General features: G+C 44.2%; 1 pseudogene; it reads right to left on the bottom strand.

The window, feature by feature from the left end:
• Positions 1-19,415: 19,415 nt before the first annotated feature.
• On the bottom strand, positions 19,416-21,052 carry LOC136494639 (uncharacterized; annotated as a pseudogene).
• Between the last annotated feature and the right edge of the window lie 1,308 nt (positions 21,053-22,360).

Below are 22,360 nucleotides of genomic sequence, written 5' to 3'. Positions count from 1 at the left end.
GTCTAAGCTTCGTTTTCAATGATCCACATATGGATGGAAATCTAATTAGATAAGGAAGCTAATGCAAGTGGTCTCATATCAAAATCCCTTCGGAATCAATAGAAATCATCGAAACAAGTCAGTGTCCAGAATCTGCCAGGGTGCTACGACATCGTCTTTTGGTCTGTTGGACCATGTATCGTGTTTGGGTCCATTAGGGGGCGCGTCCAGGGGGGTGACGCCCAAGACACTTTAATTAGCAGCCATCACTCTCCTTGGGGTTTGGGTTTTGTTTAGTTCTTGATTTCCTTATGAAATAGATGTCATTTTGCTGCAATTGTGCCGCCAAGGCCGCTTGCTGTGAACCAGGGCTCCAGTTCTTGTTCTTGTTCGCCTGTGGCGATTAGTCCTTTCGAATGAAGACTTGAACTCCTTCTCATTATCATAAGCATCATATTTATTTGCAATTTTAGATTGTGTTCATCCCATTTTTGCTTGTGTTCTCGATTCGCTTGCAGGAAAGCCTTCTCGGCAAGGTTAATCGTGTTCGCGTGGTTGATAACCAACGGAGCAGTGGTGTAATAGTTGCGAGGGTCCGAATCAGTCTTGGTTCGAAGCCTAGATCATGAACGTCGAGTCTCCACCAATCGACACTATCATACCTATCAGAAGACCGGGCCTTGTCTACATCAGATAAGAATCTACAACGCACTAGAACGCCCTTGTTGATGATTCTTTACTGCGACAACATCTAGTGTTCCTCAAATAATGCGATATCTCACACCGGGTAAATCCTTAACCCTTCCTCCTCTTACTAATACTATAGAATATTCTTGTAAATTACCTACAAAACAACTTAACGGCCGCACCATGAGTACATTGTGTACTCGTGGGACTTAATTCCAACATATAATATTTAGTGGATGCATAGGGTGATTATCAGGCATTTGTATAATTGCGGAAAGCAATCATGTTCATTAAGAGTATGTCATGCTATGCTCAACATTAGAGTTACGGTATTTATCATCATAACAAAGGTGCTCGTAGTCCTTCATCCATCCTACCATGGGTATAGAAAGAAAGAACAACCGAATAGTCCCATCCCGAGGGACTCCATGCTTTCAAAACTCTACCGAGGTGTACAACTGTACCCACATAGAAATTGGGACTAACCACCATACCTATGCCCGGGTAAGGGTTGCCTCATGCTCTCCAACATTTCTCTAATCCGGCCTAAGTGTCACATGAAAGGCTCGACTAGGTTCCTAGTCAATGTCCCGGACATTCCCGATCGGCGCCACCCGCCTTGCCAGTTTCACGAATAAATAGGTCACAGTTAGTTACTCAGCTTGTCGACCCCATCCATGACATGTGGTCTATATGGGTGGTTACTCGGACTCACGTATCCCAATATATGGTCCTTACTGCTCCACGAGCTATGTCGTCTGAGATCCCACACTCACAATGACCTACCCCTTGCATGAGCAAGATATCCAAGTTATCATCAAGATTATCACCTTAGGGTATTATTCCTTAGCTAGATTAGTAAGGTGAGTCAAGTTGTACCCTCATTGGTTTTAGTAGTTAATTATCTAGGTGTAGCATCCTACACGCGCGAGTATGAGTTCTCTTCTCATGCTCGACTTCTACCGTTGCCCAAGCAACTAAGCAAATAGCATTAAGCTTTCCCATTCCTATTGTTTAGATGAGAGGCTTCTAACAGATGAAGGAGTGACTCTAATTATAGAGTGAAAAAGGCTGCTAACCAAATCTATACATAATGCATAACTCATAATGGAACTCGATAAGTATCCAAAATAGGGTTCATAATAGTGGGGTGCATGCCTGTTAATGCTGCTGATCCTGATGACTCCAAGTTAGTGGTGACGACTCGCACACAATCCTTATGAAACGAGATATACGAACCTAAAAGGAGAGCATCCAAGGATTGGAGACGATCGCACGACAGATAAGGAAACTAACAATTCTACTTGGGACTTAGGAGGAGACATCTACTGCCGGACTAGGCTATAGGATATGATCTAGCATTGGTGACCCATTGAGTACACTTGCTAACCAACCTCACATTCACTGTGGTTGTCGGACACTCCACTGTGCTGGTGAAAGCTCTAGTTTGGTTTTGGTGAATTGATGAAACCCTAAGTGCTAACCTAGTTTATCAAAGTGATTATGAGATAGGTGGCATATTCCAAGTGGTGAAGCAAATGAAGATCATGACTTGATGATGGTGATGCCATGGTGATGATCAAGTGCTTGGACTTGGAAAAGAAGAACGAGAAAAGCAAAAGCTCAAGGCAAAGGTGAAATTGATAGGAGCTTTTTAGTTTAAGTGATCGAGACACTTAACGAGTGTGATCACATTTAGGATCAATAGCCATACTATTAAGAGGAGTGAAACTCGTATCGAAATGCAGTTACCAAAGTGCCACTAGATGCTCTAACTCATTGCGTTTGCATTTAGGATCTAGTGGAGTGCTAACACCCTTGAAAATATTTGTGAAAATATGCTAACACACATGCACAAAGGTGATACACATTGTGTTTAGCACTTGGGAGCAAGGGTTCAAAACTTCACCGGTGGAGTGTCCAACGGTGCCACCGGCACCCTAAACAAAAAAGATAGGGTTTCACAGAGTGCACCGGACGCTGGTCACGTGGTGGCCGGACACTAGGGAGCAGCGTCCAGTCAATTATAAAAGAAGATGGTACTCTCAGTCTCTTGACCGGACACAGGTTGAACACTATTTAGCATTTGGTCATGCTGATGTGGGGGAGCACAGTGGAGACGGTGAGTGACCGGACACTAGGTGAGTCCGGTCGGGCATGACCAGATGCGTCCGATCACAAGTGGTACCTTACTGGAAGTGACCGGACGCTGTAGTGATGACCCTTGACATCAGGCGATCAACATTTGAAGCAGGGGCCACGTCGCGTGTATCGTGTGACCGGATGCTAGGGTCCTGTGTTTGGTCGATCTAACCGGGGCGTCCGATCGCTCCGACTTTTCAGTGAACAGAGAGCCAATAGCTCTATTCATGAGGGCTCTCTATTTAAGCCCCATGGCCGGCTCAAGCTCACTCTCTTGGCCATTTGCATTGACATAGCAACCTTGTGAGCTTAGCCAAAGCCTTCCCACTCATCTACATCATTGATTCATCATCTTTGTGGGATTGGGAGAGAATCCAAGTGCATTGCTTGAGTGATTGCATCTAGAGGTTGCCACCACCTAGATGGCTAGGTGCTGCCGGATTCACTTATTACTCTTGGTGGTTGCCACCACCTAGATGGCTTGGTACAGCGGAGGAGGATTAGCACGAGTTGGTGATTGTTCGTGGCCATCTCCCGGTGATTGTGAGGGGACTTGTACCTTCCCCGACGGTGCACCAAAAGGTAACCCTATTGGATTGCTCATGTCAGTGAGTTTCCTTACTTGTGGGTAGGTTCTTACGGTGTCCAATTATGTGGACGAGGTTCATGCAACACCTCTTAGCTGCCAAACCACCAAGTGTTGGTCGACACAATGGGGACGTAGCGTGTTGGCAAGCACGCGAACCTCGGGAGAAAATTGGTTGTCTCTTGCCCTTTGGTATTCTCCTGGTGATTGAGTTACTATTCATCTTGTGATTGATTCACTCCTCTACACGGCGGTATAATCACCTTACTTACTCATTTACATATCCGCAAACTAGTTGTAGCAAGCTCTTTAGTATAGCTAGAATTGAGAGCTTGCTTTATAGCTTAAGTTCATCTAGTGGAGCTCTTTAGTGTAGCAACTGTGAGAGCTCTTAGTGAGTAGTGACTTAGTATATTGTGTATCTAGTGATCATAGTAACTAGAATTGTTGAATAGGTGGCTTGCAACCTTTGTAGAGCTAGAGCAAGTTTGCTTTTCGCTATTTGTCATACTAATCAAATTGCTCTAATTGATTTATATATTTTTAAATAGCCATATTAGGACCTTTCAGCCGAGTGCCGAGGTGAGTTGCCTCTGTTGGCTCTATTTAGGATTTGGCGGATGCTCCGTGGAAATCATGGAGGCTCCAATAGGAACTGGGTACTCTCGGGTTCTCATGTTATGGTTTGGTATAATTAATTGGACGCTCCGCTATTCTCACTCAACAAGAGACTTAGACTGTTGGCAACTAGACTTCAGGTTTGACGGACACTCCATCCAACTAACGGACACTCCGTCGACCGGGCGACAAAACCTATGCTCTTGGGTTCTCGGGTAAAAGCTTGGGGATTCACGCCTATATCTTGGGTAATGGCCTTCATGCATGCGCACAGTATTTCTATGGTAACTTAGGTGACTTGCTAGACTCAAGGTAGCTAGGCTTGGCTTGGGTTAACTAGTGTAACTAGTGACTCCTTAGTTAAGACAAATCCTAGAAATAAAGAGAGATTGAGTATGATAACTTAGCTTGGTTTCTTAGAGAGTTCCTTGTCACTAGGATTAAGAATCCAACACATGCCATCCTTGCTTCCAAGCTAAAGAGAGGGATCTCATTTTCTTGCAAAGCATCCAATAGTCCAAATGAGGGGGAATCCAACCAAATCTTGAGAGGATTGAGATGGAGTTTACTTGATCCTTAACCTTGGAGTATTTTCCACCAAGCCATCCTTATGATCCATCCATGCAAGAGAGAGTATTTGAATTAGGGTTGGAGGATTGATCTCAAGATAATGAGAAGAGAGAGCTCTTGAGCTAACCATGGGATGAGAGGTTGTTGAGGCTCAAGTGCTTGACCTAAGGCTGATCTTGCTGCCTTTGGCACCTCGATTCTCTTGTCCATCTTCTTCTTCTTCTTCTTCTTCTTTCTCACTCTAGTTCATCCTTTCCTTCCCTTGTTCTTCCTTCTAGAGAGAGAGAGTGTGTGAGAGAGAGAAATGAGGAGAGGATGAGTGGAGCTGAGGATCTGGTGTTGGAAAATATCTCCCACTCGTGCTAACATGTGGGCCATGTCCCATAGTGAATGACAACTCACTTCCCACTCAATCTGCTATCTCTGCATGTTTATCGAATGGTCTGATACACATAACGGATCGTCCGGTAGTTTTTGAATTTGCTTACCCCAGCTCAGGAACCTAATCTCGTGACTCTTGAATCCATTTGAAGCTTGAGGTGACCTACTCGTCGTTCTTAGTAGATAAAACATCGCAAGTTGATTCCTTGGAGTGATATTCTCCTTATGTGGTTGGTCAATTGACTCCGGATGACTAGTAGTTGACTTGAGACATTGTCGATTAGTTTGCGGTCAAAACGATGCTTTCCTTCTGTTCGGTTTGCTTGATATTGTTAGGGAATTCCATTTGACAAGAACTTGGGTGACCAAAATGAAAGTTTATGGTGTAACGTTCTCGGGTCGTTACACTACTCGTACCAAATGGTGTATCTAATTAAATGATTTGTTAGATAGGTGGACATACATGATATAATTGAACGATGTTTTCGTGAACATGTTCGATTTTGATAAAGCATCTTAAGGCCATCCAAATACAAACATGTACTATTCTAGCTTGTTAATATTTTATCTAGTGTCCATTACGATGGTTGCATAAACAATACATCTCCAAATGCCTTGAAAACCTGATTCTAGAAATTAAAGGCCATCCAAATAACACAAAGAGTTGCATGTCACAATCTCTAGCGCACGGCATGCCATTATAATTGAGCTCACAACAACAGGTCAGGAAGAGGGGGGCACCATTTAGGGAGCTTGAGGCTTTGCAGATCCATAGCTTGAGCTCACAACACCAACTGGTTGTGACTTTGCTTCAGCTGAAAGAGCCACAACCAGTTGGTGTTCTACAATGAAAGTGTAGGTAAAGTGTTGATCATGGATGCGAGGTTGGTGGGGCAGGGGGTTGGCCCTACCGACACCCATGACTAGAACATAGAGATGAGGCAACTCACGAAGAGATGCGAGATATCTTCCTAGAGGGCATCGCATAGGAAGGACAATGCGTCCAATCAAGGCGGCCATGGTAGTGAAGGAAGCTCCTAGTTCGAGTGTTCCTGTATTGAAAAATCCAGAAGAAGATTTTCACCTTTGTAGGGGTGAAGCCAACCCAGATGACGTCATTGAATGGTGATGCTATAGCCCTTGGTTTGCATAGGATGGCACAGAACACATTACTCGTCGCCGCTACAAGTAGTACATGGGGATACCAAATATTTCCCATCTATGAATTTTTCATTGCGCTGTGTATGTAGTGATCCCATTACCTAAGCGTAATCTATGGGCCCACATAGGAGAATTGGGATCTCCATGGGATACTAATCTGTGTCAATTATCAAGCACCTCGAAGGGAACCTATTAGCGGCCCGCCTCTCCACCTCCTGCACCATGTCCTCTTCTTCAATATGTCATTCCTCCTTCTCTTGCCTCCTCACACATCGGGTCCTCCATCCACCTCTACCGCCACGTCGGCTCTTATTCAATCTGCAGCAGCGTCGGCTCGTCGCCTCCTGTTCAATTGTAACACCCTCGGTGTTACATTGTACAGTTTTTGCTAAAACCATGTCATGGGCATCATGTTTATGCATTATTGCATGTGGTAAAATGAGAAATTAAATTCTATTGCACTAATTCTCAATTTGAGCTCTAATTTATTCCTTGCCCAAATACTCTCCAACACAGCTCAACTCACTATTGTCATCCTGATCCAACTCCATCTCTCGCTATTCATCTACTTCCTAATCCCTAGAGCGCGCACAAGGCACACTGCTCTGCTTAGCCCACGCCGCACGCGCACAGCGATGACCGACCATAGCAACAGCATCACACACGCTACGCATTAATCTCACTCACAAGCTTGGCCCGCCGAGCACGCCGTTCGCTCGCTGCTCTACAAACACAGCTCAGACACCCTTTCCACATGCCATCACTATAGACATATGAAAGCAACTGCTAGGGCTACTACTAGCCAGCAGAGTCACTGTGTTTACAGCAAAGTTTACTCATGCAAAAGGACTAACTTCCTATAGATGAGATGACCATTCTTGTATGGTGCAGTACCCTATCAGTGTATGAATTCGCATGCACTAGATAGGTTTAGTAAAGGAATCTTAATTAATTTCTTTATGTATATGACTAGCATGGATGAACAGCACTAGTACTTGATGACATCACTATTAGTAGTACAAGATGACGTGTAAAAGATAGCTAATAAAAAATGTGATACTTAATGGAGTAGTATTAATCATCTCATGGTAGTCTAAATAATCTAGCTACGCAAATAGAAGAACACATCATGTTAAGATCGTAGCTGCATACTTGAACAGCTAGCTGAGGCCTAGAGTGACTAGATCATAGGCAAATGGAAGGCTAGTATGACTGCCATAGCCTAGAGTATAAGTACTAGCAGATGGAACGAGCCTGTTGTGCCGTGTGCGGTGGTGTGCCTGGACTGGCAGAGTGAGGACTAGAACATTGTAGCTTGCATAGGCCTCAAGTCAAGGTCGTCATCGTCATCGGTGGCTTGGTTGGGGCGACGACCACAACCGCACTTACTACGATTCATGATTGCATAAATAAATAAATGTTTGATGCACGGCCAAACAACCTTTCTACACACACTGCCTTACACAATCGTTGGCCAGCTCACAGAGTCACAGTCACCGGAGCTGTGTGCCGCCCCTGAGCTATGCCAGATGGTTGGCCAGGCCTGTAAAATGACCAGCATAGTCTTGTCTGAGTCACGAGCATGCGAGTGGGACCCCTAGACTCGATACTGAACCGTTTGCTTCTCCATTCCCGCGTCTCCTGTCTTAAAAAAGGACACGCCGAGCCGTCGAGGCGTCCCGCTTCGCTGCTCACCTTCTTCCTCCCCAGATCAAGTTTCTCTATCTTGCTCAAGAAAGCTATGCTCCATACCTCCCCAAGCTGCAATCGGCTGAGGTCGCCAGCCAGCAAAAATCCCCTCCTTCTCCTTCTCTGTTATTTCCTGGACCCGTGGTCTCATCCATTATTTCTAGACCCACAGCCAGGAGCAAGTCAACAAGTTCAATTGCGTGATTAGCCTCCTCCAATAATATCATTTCTTCATCTCTAAAGCTCATTTGAATTTATTTATTTATTATGAAATAAATTTTGTTAGATTCCTAAATTCATGATCTATCGGTTAGTGTAATTAGTTCATATAGTTCAGTGATACCTTTAGGGTTACTTTATTATTTCAAAATATGTTTTATTATTATGGTTATTTAGAGAATGAATTTTTGTGATGCATTGGTAGAAGTGCTGGCCCTAAATTTTTTTACAGTAGGTTCATTGTATTATTATGTGCTCACTGTAATTTTTGTAGCCTTAGAATAGATTGATAAATATGGTAGCTAGTGCAGCTTGTTTTATCATATATATATAGTAAATTGATATTAACAATAAGGATGCCTTTAGTTGCTAAGATAATACATGAAATGTTTCATACCTGTTTAGTGAGAATAATAGGTAACTTTGCGTATTAGTCATTAGAGTTAGCTTAGTAGCTTGGTAGATGTATTCTTATTTTAAGAGTTGTTGTTGACGTATTACTAAGCGTTGCATCATCATTTCATGCATGTAGATAATGAGTTGATAGAGTTCATGACTGCGGACGAGCAGGAGTACGAGGAGGTGATCGAGGAGTACGAGGAGGAGGTTCTTATGTAGGAGGGAGTCCTAGAGCCATCAGTTGCTGACTTTGCTGACACCCCGCCTGCCCAAGGCAAGCCCTGGTGCATAACCCTTATTTTGAATAATAACTGTATATATATATATATATGTGTTGTGCATTTATGTTATAGGCATTTTATGAAAACTATATGCATAAATATACATACCTATGAATCCTACTAGCATAGGTCGAGTAGCTGCTATGCTTAGAATTTTCGGTAGCATGAGTAACCTGCCATTGCTCATAATAGGTGATGATTATCGCTCTTATGATAAAATGGTGAGAGGAAAAATTGAGACGGGGCAGGGATATGGTATGGGTTTTGGTGGGTGTAAGAGGTTGTGTCCCGTGGCCAACGGGACATAGCTTGGTTACAATATTTTCCCTATCTGTGTCGGTTAAGGACCGATCGTTGCAATGGACGCGAGGCAAGTCATAGATCTATTGTCCCGAGCGCATACTTGGGTATGGGCGCAGGGAAGACTTGTTGCTCTCTTGTTGTGGATCTGGCTCTTTCTGGACTGACTGATTGGAGGCGGAGATGGTGGAGGTCCTTGTACCGCACTGAGTTTGGTACTCAGGAGTAGGGGCTTGGAGTTCAAGTTTGGACGGGGACCTGGACACCTAGGATAGGAGGGTGATGGGTTAGTCCTGCTTGTGCCTGGCGTACAAGCGAGGCATGTGTTTTTGGGGCACCCAGCTAGGCACATTGGTTTGTGAATCACCGCCGAGTCGGTACGACTTGTCTTACCTCTAGCATCGTAGTAAGAACTGAAAGTTGAAAGAAGAAGAAATAGAACTGATTGCTCAAGTCTTGCATGAAAGTAGAACATGTGCTTATATAGACTGGATAGATAATAACTTAATACGACTGATAATCATAACATAAATAAGGACTCACTATTAGTATTGCTTTTTGCTAAAAGAAAACTAGCAAACCATGAAGCTTATCATATTCCTTGGAGTCAGGAAATTATTCCCCCTAGTCGGATAAGTCTTGTGAGTACATTATGTACTCAGGGTTTATTTACCCCTATTGCAGGTGATGCATGAGAAGTACCTTTGTGTGGAGGATTCTTCTGGTAGGCTCAGACGGATCCTCGTTCTTATCGCTAGATGTTTATTTTAAATTCCGTTGTTTATTATTCCGCACTCTGACATTTGGTAATGTAATAATATAATTTTTAAGAAACTCAAATGTATGAAATGGACCTGTATTGTAACTCGTTCTCATTATTGGATCCTTGGAAAAAATGTGGATCTTTCGGGTTCTCCCTTGGGGTGTGCCCAACGGATACCGCCCGCTGTAGCTTGCTTTCGCGATGCTTAGTGTCTGGTGGAAGACGAGCACCTCTGTAAGCGTATTATTTCAGGCGGTTCTGCCATAGTTGGTTCCTGAGCCAATAATGGTTACGAGTTTCATCACTCTTTTTCAAAACTTAAAAATTTATTGAACAAAAGTTTTGCAAAAAGTAGGATGCGATTAAGTTAGCTAAATAAGTATAAGCCCTAGCAATATGGTCTATATCTAGGATAGCGGCACTGGTTTTATCTAATCAGTTTTCTACAGGTACATTGACTTACGTTGCATAAGAATCGCTTAGTATACAAAAAGTGAGTGTGCGATGTGTCAAAAATGTTACGAATGTCGCTATATTCTGGCTTGAGTGAACGTATAGGACGATACATGCATCATGATAATAGCATTTTGCTTAAACTAAAATTCCCCCCTACATGTATAATTGGATTAGTAAAGTGATAGGATTAATTAAAAGAATGCTTTAATTAAATGTGATGTCATTTCTCTATCCCCTGCTTCTGATCGGGAAGGTTGTTCTAAATGGATGGTTCCTACCTCTTACAGATGAATCTAAGGTCCGGACGTGGGAGCACCAGTGCTGGGGCGGCTCACGGTCTTGGCGAGGGCCAAGGCGAGAGTGGCTAGGCCCATGAGCACAATGGGGAGAGCCATGGGGCTCCACTTCTGGCTCCTCCTCCTCCGCCACCGCCGCCTCTGATGACTCACATAGAGATGATGGCAGAACTGTTGGCTGCTCGCTGAGAGTCAGCCTGTGCCATGGAAATCATGGCACAAGTTGTCGTTGGCTTCGCCCACGGAGGCCACGAGGGAAATGGTGGGAACAGGGGTGGTGCCCATTGTCCTAAGGGACCCTCCTCTTACCAGGATTTCCTCAAGACCCACCCACCCACTTTCACACCGATAGATGAGCCCCTGGATGCGGAGCACTGGCTTCGCATTCTGGAGCAGAAGTTCCTATTGCTCAACGTGACCGACGAGCAGAAAGTGCGCTTTGTAGCATAGCAACTATTGGGGTCCGCAAGTGTATGGTGGGATACTTTCCATGCCATGCAGGAGCCAGATCATTTGGCAACCTTGCAGGAGTACACCACAGCATTCAGAGAGTTCTATATTCCTATCGGTGTCATCAACCGGAAGCTGACTGATTTCCTAGAGCTACGCTAGGGGAGTATGACAGTGATGGATTATGTTAATAAGTTCAATCACTTGTCCCAATATGCTGGCATTCATGTGGACACTGATGAGAAGAAGGACCACTTCTTTTGTGGCCTCTCTTATATCCTTCAAGAGAAGCTATACACGGTGAACTATCAGACCTTCGGGGCACTAATGAACGCTGCCATCGCCATGGAGGGTTTGCAGTGGGATTCCCAAGTAGAGTGGAAGAGGAAGCGGGTGGCTGCGGGGTCTTTCAGCCACCCTCATACTCAGAAGGTACATATTACCCAGCGGGGGCCCTATCAATCATCAGGTGGGCCTTCGTTTTGATAAACCTAGTAGACTTCTTAGACTTCTTCCACATAGTACCGTGCACCCACTCAGCAGGTGCAGCCCCAGCAGCTTCCGGGGCAGCAGGTCCCACCTCGCTAGGGATTTGGAAACAAGCCTGGTGCTTGCTTCAAGTGTGGCAAAGATAGCCACTATGCTCGGGAGTGTCCCCAGAACCAGCCAGCTCAGTTTGCTCAACCATCGGTGAACTCCAGGCTGGTCAAATGGACCGTGATCAAGAGGAAGGTGCCCAGCTGGTCTGGACGGGTGAATTTCACGAATGCTGAGCAAATATTGCAGCAGGAACCAGTGATGGCTGGTATGTTTACCATCGATTCCCGTCCAGCCTATGTGTTGTTCGATTCTAGTGCATCACATTCCTTTTATGAGCATGGGATTTGTAGATTGGCACAACTTACCACTTATAGCTATACCGTATGCCTATAGAATCCGTACTACGGGTTCACAAATGTTCATCAATACCCGAACGGACACAGTAAGCTTGGTATTCGCCACCCACACTTATCGCCTACAGTTTATGGTAATGCCTAGGCAAGGCATTGATGCTATTCTTGGAATGAACTGGTTGTGGGTGTATGGGGTAGTCTTGGATATGAAGAGAAGTGTGGAGTTACAACTTCTTTCTTCTGAGGATAGGATGTCTCTTCTGGTACCCCTGATCCAGTCTTACCTATTGCTGCCCATGCTGAAACCTCTCCTGATCTTACCCCCATCCCTTTGGTATGTGAGTTTCTAGATGTATTTCCTGAAGATCTTCCTGGGTTGCCACCGGACAGAGAGGCGGAATTCTCCATTGAGCTAGAGCCTAGTACTGCTTCTATCTTCCGACGCCCGTACCGCATGGCTCTAAGGGAATTGACTGAGATGAAGAAGTAGCTGGAAGAGTTAATGGAAAAAGGTTTCATCCATCCTAGTTCTTCACCATGGGGTTGCCCAGCCATTTTCATGAAGAAGAAGGATGGTACTCTATGGATGCGTGTGGATTACCGCCCTCTTAATGCGGTAATAGTTAAGAACAAGTATTCTTTGCCCCGCATAGATACTTTGTTCGATCATTTAGCTAGTGCCAAGGTGTTCTCGAAGATTGACCTTCGATCAGGCTATCATCAGATCAAGATCAGACCATATGATATACCAAAAATATTTTTTTCTACAAGGTATGGGCTGTATGAGTACCTAGTGATGTCCTTTGGTCTCACCAATGCTCCTACCTTCTTCAAGTATTTGATGAATTCAGTCTTTATGCCGGAGCTAGATAAGTTTGTGGTAATATTCATTGATGATATACTAATTTATTCTAAGAATGATGAAGAGCATGCCCAACACCTTCGGATAGTACCGTGTTGACTAAGGGAGCACAAGCTTTATGCTAAATTTAGCAAGTGTGAATTTTGGTTAGATCGAGTGTAGTTTTTAGGGCATGTGTTGACACCTAATGGCGTTTTAGTAGAACCCAGCAAGGTGCAAGAGGTGTTGGATTGGAAGTCTCCCAGATCTATGCACTAGATTCATCAATTCCTTTGTCTTGCAGGGTATTATCGACGTTTCATTTCAGATTTCTCCAAGATAGCCTAGCCAATGAAAAAGCTGCTCCAAAAAGAAGCTAAGTTTGATTGGAGCCCATCCTGTGAAGAAGCCTTCCAAGCTTTGAAGACATTTCTGACCACTGCCCCTGTGTTGGCCCAACCGAATATTGACCGACCCTTTGATGTATATAGTGATGCCTCGAAGACGGGGCTGGGGTGTGTGCTTATGCAAGATGGGCGTATGATAGCTTATGCTTCACGCCAACTGAAAAAGCACGAGGTGAATTACCCCACCCATGACTTAGAGCTGGCTATTATGGTCCACGCTCTGAAGATTTGGAGGCACTATCTATTGGGCAACAAAGTGCATATTTTTACAGATCATAAGAGCCTCAAGTATATTTTCACCCAGTCTGAGCTGAATATGATGCAAAGGAGATGGTTAGAATTGATAAAGGATTACAACTTAGAAGTCCATTATCACCCAAGAAAGACCAATGTAGTAGCTGATGCTTTGAGCCGAAAGTCACACTAGGTTGAGGAAACACCTTTGTCTCTCAACCACGCAGAGGTGTTGGCTCACATCGCATTGATCTCAGAATTGCTGGAGCAAATTATTCGGGAGCAAAGGGAAGACCCCGAAAAAAATCCCCACAACAGAAAATTGATTGCCGAAGGGCGTGGCCCCCACTTTAGTGATGATCAATAGGGAGTAGTGAGATACAAGGGTAGACTAGTAGTTCCATTCAGTAAGGAGCTAAGAAGGAAGATTTTGAGTGAAGCCCATGATTCAAAGCTGTCGATTCATCCTGGCAGCAACAAGATGTATCATGATCTACGCCAATTGTACTGGTGGTACAACATGAAGCAAGACATCACCCGGCACGTCGTGGAGTGTGACACTTATGGTAGAGTTAAGGCAGATCATATGCGTACTCTAGGATATTTGCAGCCCTTGCCCATTCCTGTTTGGAAATGGGAAGATATTTCCATGGACTTTGTGGTGGGTTTATCCCGCACCTCCAAGGGCTATGACTCTATTTGGGTCATTATGGATCACCTCACCAAGTCAGCTCATTTTCTCCTAGTGAATTCTAAATATTTTGCCAGATAGTATGCCGAGTTATACTTGGATCGGATTGAGACTCTACACGGAGTTCCCCTCACTATCATCTCTGATAGGGGATCAATTTTTATCTCTCACTTCTAGGAGCAACTCTAGGAGTGTCTTAGGACTAGTCTCCTCCGTAGTTCAGCCTATCACCCCTAGACTGATGGCCAAACCGAAAGGGTGAACCAAGTGCTCAAAGACATATTGAGAGCTTGTGCCATTTCTTTTCCTGAGAAGTAGGATGGATGCCTGAAGCTAGCTGAATTTTCTTACAATAATAGCTACCAAGAGAGCATTCGTATGGCACCATTTGAAGCTCTGTATGGGAAGAAATGTCGGACGCCACTTAATTGGGTTGAAGTGGGAGACCATGGATACTTTGGGCCAGAATTCATCAAGGAGGCTCGAGAGCAAATGGTCCTTATCCAGAGTCATTTGAAGGCAGCTCAGAGCTGATACAAAGCCTATGCAGACAAGCAAAGAAGGCCTTTAGAGTTTGAAGTTGGGGATTATGTGTACCTCAAGGTATCTCCTATGAGAGGAGTACATCAGTTTGGTATCCATGGCAAGCTAGCTCCTCGATACGTGGGTCCTTACAAAATTTTATGGCAATGTGGCCCCGTTGCTTATCGTCTCTAGCTTCCTGAGATTTTATCTACAGTACACAAGGTGTTTCATGTGTCACAATTGAAGAGATGTTTGTGGGTACCAGATGAAGCTATAGAAGTTGAAGGGCTTCCCCTCCAACCAGATTTGACTTACGTTGAGCACCCTACAAAATTCTAGATGAGAAAGAAAGAGTGACGAGGAACAATGTGGTAAAGTTCTACAAAGTGCAATGGCAAAACCACTCAGAGGACGAGGCCATGTGGGATCAAGAGAGTTACCTATTGCAGCATTACCCCCACCTCCTTTCTGGTTCTGATAGTTAGTTGTTGCGTCAAAATGTAATTGTTATCTCTTTCTCACACCAGGCACATGAAATCTCGGGTCGAGATTTTGTTTTAGGAGGGTAGATTTGTAACACCCTCGGTGTTACATTGTATAGTTTTTGCTAAAATCATGTCATGAGCATCATGTTTATGTATTATTGCATGTGGTAAAATGAGAAATTAAATTTTATTACACTAATTCTTAATTTGAGCTCTAATTTATTCCTTGTCCAAATACTGTCCAGCACAGCTCAACTTACTATTGTCATCCTGATCCAACTTCATCTCTCGCTATTCATCTTCTTCCTAATCCCCAGAGCGTGCACAAGGCACACTGCTCTGCTTAGCCCGCGCCGCACGCGCACAACGACGACCGACCGTAGCAACAGCATCGCACACGGTACGCATTAATCTCACTCACATGCTCGGCCCACCGAGCACGCCGTTCGCTCGCTGCCCTACAAACGCAGCTCAAACACCCTTTCCACACACCATCACTGTAGACATATGAAAGCAACTGTGATACATTCTCTGTTGTTCTCCTCACATTTTCCTTCAATGCACGTACCAGCTAGGGCTACTACTAGCTAGCAGAGTCATTGTATTTGCAGCAAAGTTTACTCATGCAAAAGGACTAACTTCCTATAGATGAGATGACCATTCTTGCATGGTGCAGTACCCTACCAGTGAAAGTGTATGAATTCGCATGCACTAGATAGGTTTAGTAAAGGAATCTTGATTAATTTCTTTATGTATATGACTAGCATGGATCAGCAGCACTAGTACTTGATGACATCACTATTAGTAGTACAAGATGACGTGTAAAAGATAGCTAATAAAAAAGTGATACTTAATGGAGTAGTATTAATCATCTCATGGTAGTCTAAATAATCTAGCTACGCAAATAGAAGAACACATCATGTTAAGATCGTAGCTGCATACTTGAACAGCTAGCTGAGGCCTAGAGTGACTAGATCATAGGCAAATGACTGCCATAGCCTAGAGTATAAGTACTAGCAGATGGAACGAGCCTGTTGTGCCGTGTGCGGTGGTGTGCCTGGACTGGCAGAGTGAGGACTAGAACATTGTAGCTTGCATAGGCCTCAAGTCAAGGTCGTCATCGTCATCGGTGGCTTGGTTGGGGCGACGACCACAACCGCACTTACTACGATTCATGATTGCATAAATAAATAAATGTTTGATGCACGGCCAAACAACCTTTCTACACACACTGCCTTACACAATCGTTGGCCAGCTCACAGAGTCACAGTCACCGGAGCTGTGTGCCGCCCCTGAGCTATGCCAGATGGTTGGCCAGGCCTGTAAAATGACCAGCATAGTCTTGTCTGAGTCACGAGCATGCGAGTGGGACCCCTAGACTCGATACTGAACCGTTTGCTTCTCCATTCCCGCGTCTCCTGTCTTAAAAAAGGACACGCCGAGCCGTCGAGGCGTCCCGCTTCGCTGCTCACCTTCTTCCTCCCCAGATCAAGTTTCTCTATCTTGCTCAAGAAAGCTGTGCTCCATACCTCCCCAAGCTGCAATCGGCTGAGGTCGCCAGCCAGCAAAAATCCCCTCCTTCTCCTTCTCTGTTATTTCCTGGACCCGTGGTCTCATCCATTATTTCTAGACCCACAGCTAGGTGAAAGTCAACAAGTTCAATTGCGTGATTAGCCTCCTCCAATAATATCATTTCTTCATCTCTAGAGCTCATTTGAATTTATTTATTTATTGTGAAATAAATTTTGTTAGATTTCTAAATTCATGATCTATCTGTTAGTGTAATTAGTTCGTATAGTTTAGTGATACCTTTAGGGTTACTTTATTATTTCAAAATATGTTATATTATTATGGTTATTTAGAGAATGAATTTTTGTGATGCATTGGTAGAAGTGCTGGCCCTAAATTTTTTTACAGTAGGTTCATTGTATTATTATGTGCTCACTGTAATTTTTGTAGCCTTAGAATATGTTGATAAATATGGTAGCTAGTGCAGCTTGTTTTATCATATATATATAGTAAATTGATATTAACAATAAGGATGCCTTTAGTTGCTAAGATAATACATGAAATGTTTCATACCTGTTTAGTGAGAATAATAGGTAACTTTGCGTATTAGTCATTAGAGTTAGCTTAGTAGCTTGGTAGATGTATTCTTATTTTAAGAGTTGTTGTTGACGTATTACTAAGCGTTGCATCATCATTTCATGCATGTAGATAACGAGTTGATAGAGTTCTTGACTGCGGGCGAGCAGGAGTACGAGGAGGTGATCGAGGAGTACGAGGAGGAGGTTCTTGTGTAGGAGGGAGTCCCAGAGCCATCAGTTGCTGACTTTGCTGACACCCCGCCTGCCCAAGGCAAGCCCCGATACATAACCCTTATTTTAAATAATAACAGGATATATATATGTGGTGTGCATTTATGTTATATACATTTTATGGAAACTATATGCATAAATATGCCTACCTATGAGTCCTACTAGCATAGGTCGAGTAGCTGCTATGCTTAGAATTTTCGGTAGCGTGAGTAACCTATCGTTGCTCACAATAGGTGATGATTATCACTCTTATGATAAAATTGTGAGATGAAAAATCGAGACCGGACAGGGATATGGTATGGGTTTTGGTGGGTGTAAGAGGTCATGTCCCGCGGCCAACAGGACCGGTCGTTGCAATGGACGCGAGGCAAGTCACAGATCTATTATCCCTAGCGCATACTTGGGTATGGGCGCAGGGAAGACTTGTTGCTCTCTTGTTGTGGATCCGGCTCTTTCCGGACCGACTGATTGGAGACGAAGATGGTGGAGGTCCTTGCACCGCACTGAGTCCGGGACTTAGGAGTGGAGGTTTGGAGTCCAAGTTTGGACGGGAACCTGGACACCCAGGACCGGAGGGTGATGGGTTAGTCCTGCTTGTGCCTGGGGTACAAGCGGGGCATATGTTTTCGGGGCACCCAGCTAAGCACATTGGTTCACGAATCGCCACCGAGTCGGTACGACTTGTCTTACCTCTAGCATCGTAGTAAGAACTGAAAGTTGAAAGAAGAAGAAATGGAACTGATTGCTCAACTCTTACTTTAAAGTAGAACATGTGCTTATATAGACTGAATAGATAATAACTTAATACGGTTGATAATCATAACATAAATAAGGACTCACTATTAGTATTGCTTTTTGTTAAAAGAAAACAAGCAAACCATGAAGCTTATCATATTCCTTGGAGTCGGGAAATTATTCTCCCTAGTCGGATAAGTCTTGCGAGTACATTATGTACTCAGGGTTTATTTACCCCTGTTGCAGGTGATGCTTGAGATGTGCCTTTGTGTGGAGGATTCTTCTGGTGGGCTCAGACGGATCCTCGTTCTTATCGCTAGATGTTTATTTTAAATTCCGCGGTTTATCGTTCCGCAGTCTGACATTTGGTAATGTAATAATGTAATTTTTAAGAAACTCGGATGCATGAAATGGACCTGTATTCTAACCCGTTCTCATTATTGGATCATTGGGAAAAATATGGATCTTTCGAGTTCTCCCTTGGGGTGTGCCTGACGGATACCTTCCGCTGTAGCTTGCTTTCGAGGTGCTTAGTGTCTGATGGAAGACGAGCACATCCGTAAACGTGTTATTTCGAACGATTCTGCCACATTAATCTGCAGCGCCTCCTCCATGCTATGCTAGCTCCTCTTTTGAGTGTTAGCACCACCTCCTTCCAAGCGACAGGCAAGCCTAGAGATAGAGGGAGGAGGGCACGTCTACTATGGTTTTGGTGGTGGCCGCAGAAATGGGAGAGGAAAGAGGCAGTGTTAAGCTAGGCATGCCAAACACTGTCTTGACTTTTAATTTTCTATGAGCACCTGGTGCAAAACTGGCTTAACAAAAAAAAAACGCTTCTTAAAATAAGAGCATCCAAACATGGCCTATATATTTGTATCTGCAGTTTTTCACATATGAGTTTTTAAATATATGGGTTTTTATTTAAATGAGATACCAACGATATAATGATTCTATATCACACCATTTGTTTGTCATGATTATTTTCTCCTTATTTTTCTACTCATCCATTCAAGAGGCCGTTAAGGACTACAGTTATTCAGTTAACCATGTCGCTAAAGGAAGCTGTCCTTCGGTAATAGTGGTGGCGAATTGTTGCTTTGCCGCTTCAGGTTAAGTCGTCAGTTCATCACACTCTACATTTACGAGATCAATGATTACATTTAACTCTTAACAGCAAAGAGTAGCGGACACGCGGCGCAAGCACATAATACACCAACGACAGACGGGAGGCCCTCGCCGGCCTTTGTTGACTCTAGTTACAAGCGTTGGAAATTCTAACTTGACGAAGTCAAAAGGAAAAGCAGGGAAGCGAAATCCGCTGACTTGGCTAATTGCTAGAAACTCAACTGAGCTTCGGACTGTGTTCTGTTACAAACTTACAATCATATGAAACATGCATGCGATTCAAATTCACACCATGCATCATGCAAATCATATTCGTTTGCCTGACGAACTAGAAGCTACTACAGTTACATACACAACTTCTGACGCTTGTTCCTTCTTGGTGACACTGACACCGGGTGCTGAGGCTTCTTCTCTGCAGCGCAATTTGCACAGATGACAGTATAAGGCGGCGCAATTCCCAAACCAACCGAAATCGATCAGTCAGGATCTCAGCGCCACCACCCTTCGCAGCTGTCGTCGTCGTCAGCAGGACCAGCCGGAACGACGACGCCGCCCCAGACAGCGGCGAGAACCCGGTGATATCAACCGCGCTGCCGTCTCTCTCGAGAAGAGTCGTCGGATGCTCACCGAACACGGCCAGATTCCTGCGTGCCATCGCTCTGAAGAGCTCCAGGACACGCGTCCAGAGACGGACGCTGAGGCTGCTCCTGAGCACGGAGGCGTACACGTTGAGCATGACGAGCGAGCCCTGGAACACCGTCGCCAGCTCCCTCCCTAGCAAGGCTAGCCGTGGGTGGTCCGCCGGGTCGGCGCTGCCGAACGCGAGCACCTTGAACAGGTACCTGTACTCCTCGCGCGACAGGCTGCCGATCCGCACCGGGCTCACCGTCCCAAACCTGGCGAGTTTCTCCAGCCTGCTTATGATGATCACCTTGCTTCCTGGACCTGTGGATGCTACCAGCAACGACTGAAACTTGAGCCATTCCTCGTCAGCCACGTCCGAGGCAAACTCGACGTTCGGTGACCAGAGTCCTGACGTGCCTGCAGAACTTTTCTTCGTAGTCGATTCTCTGAATCTCGTCTCCGCTGAAATGGAGGATGCAAGGGTAGCAGGAACGGATCCTGTCGTCGCTGCAGATGTTCCCAACCAAAGTCTTCTTGCCGACCCTGCAGCCTCCAATGATAGGCAGCACGGTTATTGCCGCCCCAGTAGGCCTAGACGGGTCATCCTCCTCCTTCGTCGTCAAGATGGTGATCATTTGCTGCTTCTCAACTTGGCGACCAAACATGAAGTTGTCGATGTAGAGATAGCTACTGTAGGGGCTGCGAGACATGCGTCGTTCGCATCCCGTTAAAAGCACGACGAATTCAACCATGCTAGCCACAGTGGTTTCTATGTCTAACTGTGCTCTCTACCTGATGATGCTTAAGAGGCCTCAGACTCAGCACCGGATTTCGCCAAATCATCAGTGCGTCGTCTGGTGATGACTGCGAAAACCACTCACCTCCTCCTCTGCTTCATCTCCGAGCTGCTCCAACGGCATGCAGGTGTCCAGCACATCGTACCCTCGAAACATGGCCTCTGTCAGAGTCCTGAGCTGCGCCAGCATCCCTGAGTTGGACACGTACCGTCCCTCGGCCTCCTCGATGATGGTGTGAGCTCTGAGAAGGAGACGCTGCAGCTCTTCTAGGTTTTGCTTCAGACATGTGCTGCTGCTGTACTGCTTGGAAAGGAAGGAGATGAACCGGCTCACTAGCTCGCTTGCTACTCCAGAAATGACAATACTAGTGTCCATTTGCTTTTTTTCCCCTTTCTTCTGTGTGCGTGTGTTGGTGTGTTCCTGTTCCTCCCTTCCCTTGAGGGTACTGTATAAATACAGAGCAAAGCGGGCTGGTGACCTGGCGTACGTATAGCTTACGGCTGATACGTGGCGAGGCCATCGTACAATTCACCACTGGTGACGTGTGATACGTGGCCTCACACGCATGGTGCCTCCAATGCAATTATTTGAGACGTGATACATGTCAATCTGCACTACTACTGACGTGTGAGATGCATGCTTAACAATTTCCACGGTTTTGACGTTCCCACTGTTGACCGGTGAGCAGAACTATGCCGATCAGCTTCGGAGAGACGGTCACCTACTCCCTCTGTCATAACGCTACCCGAAAAGTCAATATTTTTAACTTTAATTAATTATTTATAAAATAATATTAATATTTATAATACATAATTAGTATCATTAGATAAATCGTTGAATATATTTTTATAATAAATTTATTTAGAGATATAAATATTACACGTATTTTATATAAACCTAGTCAAAGTTGAAAAGGTTTAACCTGCATGCATCCCATAATATCTTCTTTTATGGGACTGAGGGAGTAGGTGGTTAATCTCTTTGTACCAAAATAAATATTGTTATGGCATTCGTGCCGATCAATTTTTAATAAGTTTGACTAAATTTATAAAAAATAATAGTAACCTCTGTATTTCCAAATAATTTTATTATAATAATAGATTCAATGATATATCTGGTGATACTAATTATGTATTATAATCATAATATTTTTTTATATATTTGATCAAAGTTAAAAACATCTAACTCCTCAGTAAACGACGACGGCACTTATTTTGTGGCAGAGGGAGTGTTACTTATTAGCAACAAACACGTAGCCTTCTTTTTACTCAATCCAGATGCAGACATTCGCATATATATGAGCATACATACTCCCTCTACCAACACACGTATGTACAGTCTATCTTAGCCCACGTGTTGCTACGGAACTACTGATTTAGAATAAAATTAAACTATTGATATAATTCTTAGGAATATATTATAACAATTATAAACTAATATTATTAGTGGATAGCGGTGACACGCCGATGTGGACACTAAACATATGTTAGTGGATGATGTGTTTCGCTGACATGGATATCATAATTGCTTGTGCTAGTGAACTTTAATTGCAAGTGATAGTGGACTGTTAAGGTGGACACCTTGCATATCAAAATAATATTCTAGCGAGGTTTAGATTATAAGAGATATAGATGCATCTTTTTTTTCTGTGTACGTTGAATGCAAAAGGAACTCAAGATTATATATATATAAAATGTAGCTGGCTACA

The sequence above is a fragment of the Miscanthus floridulus genome, chromosome 11 (genome assembly GCF_019320115.1).
Source record: "Miscanthus floridulus cultivar M001 chromosome 11, ASM1932011v1, whole genome shotgun sequence".
NCBI classification, from domain to species: domain Eukaryota; kingdom Viridiplantae; phylum Streptophyta; class Magnoliopsida; order Poales; family Poaceae; genus Miscanthus; species Miscanthus floridulus.
Note: the sequence above shows the minus strand (reverse complement) of the source record. Positions and strands in the feature narration are given on the sequence as shown.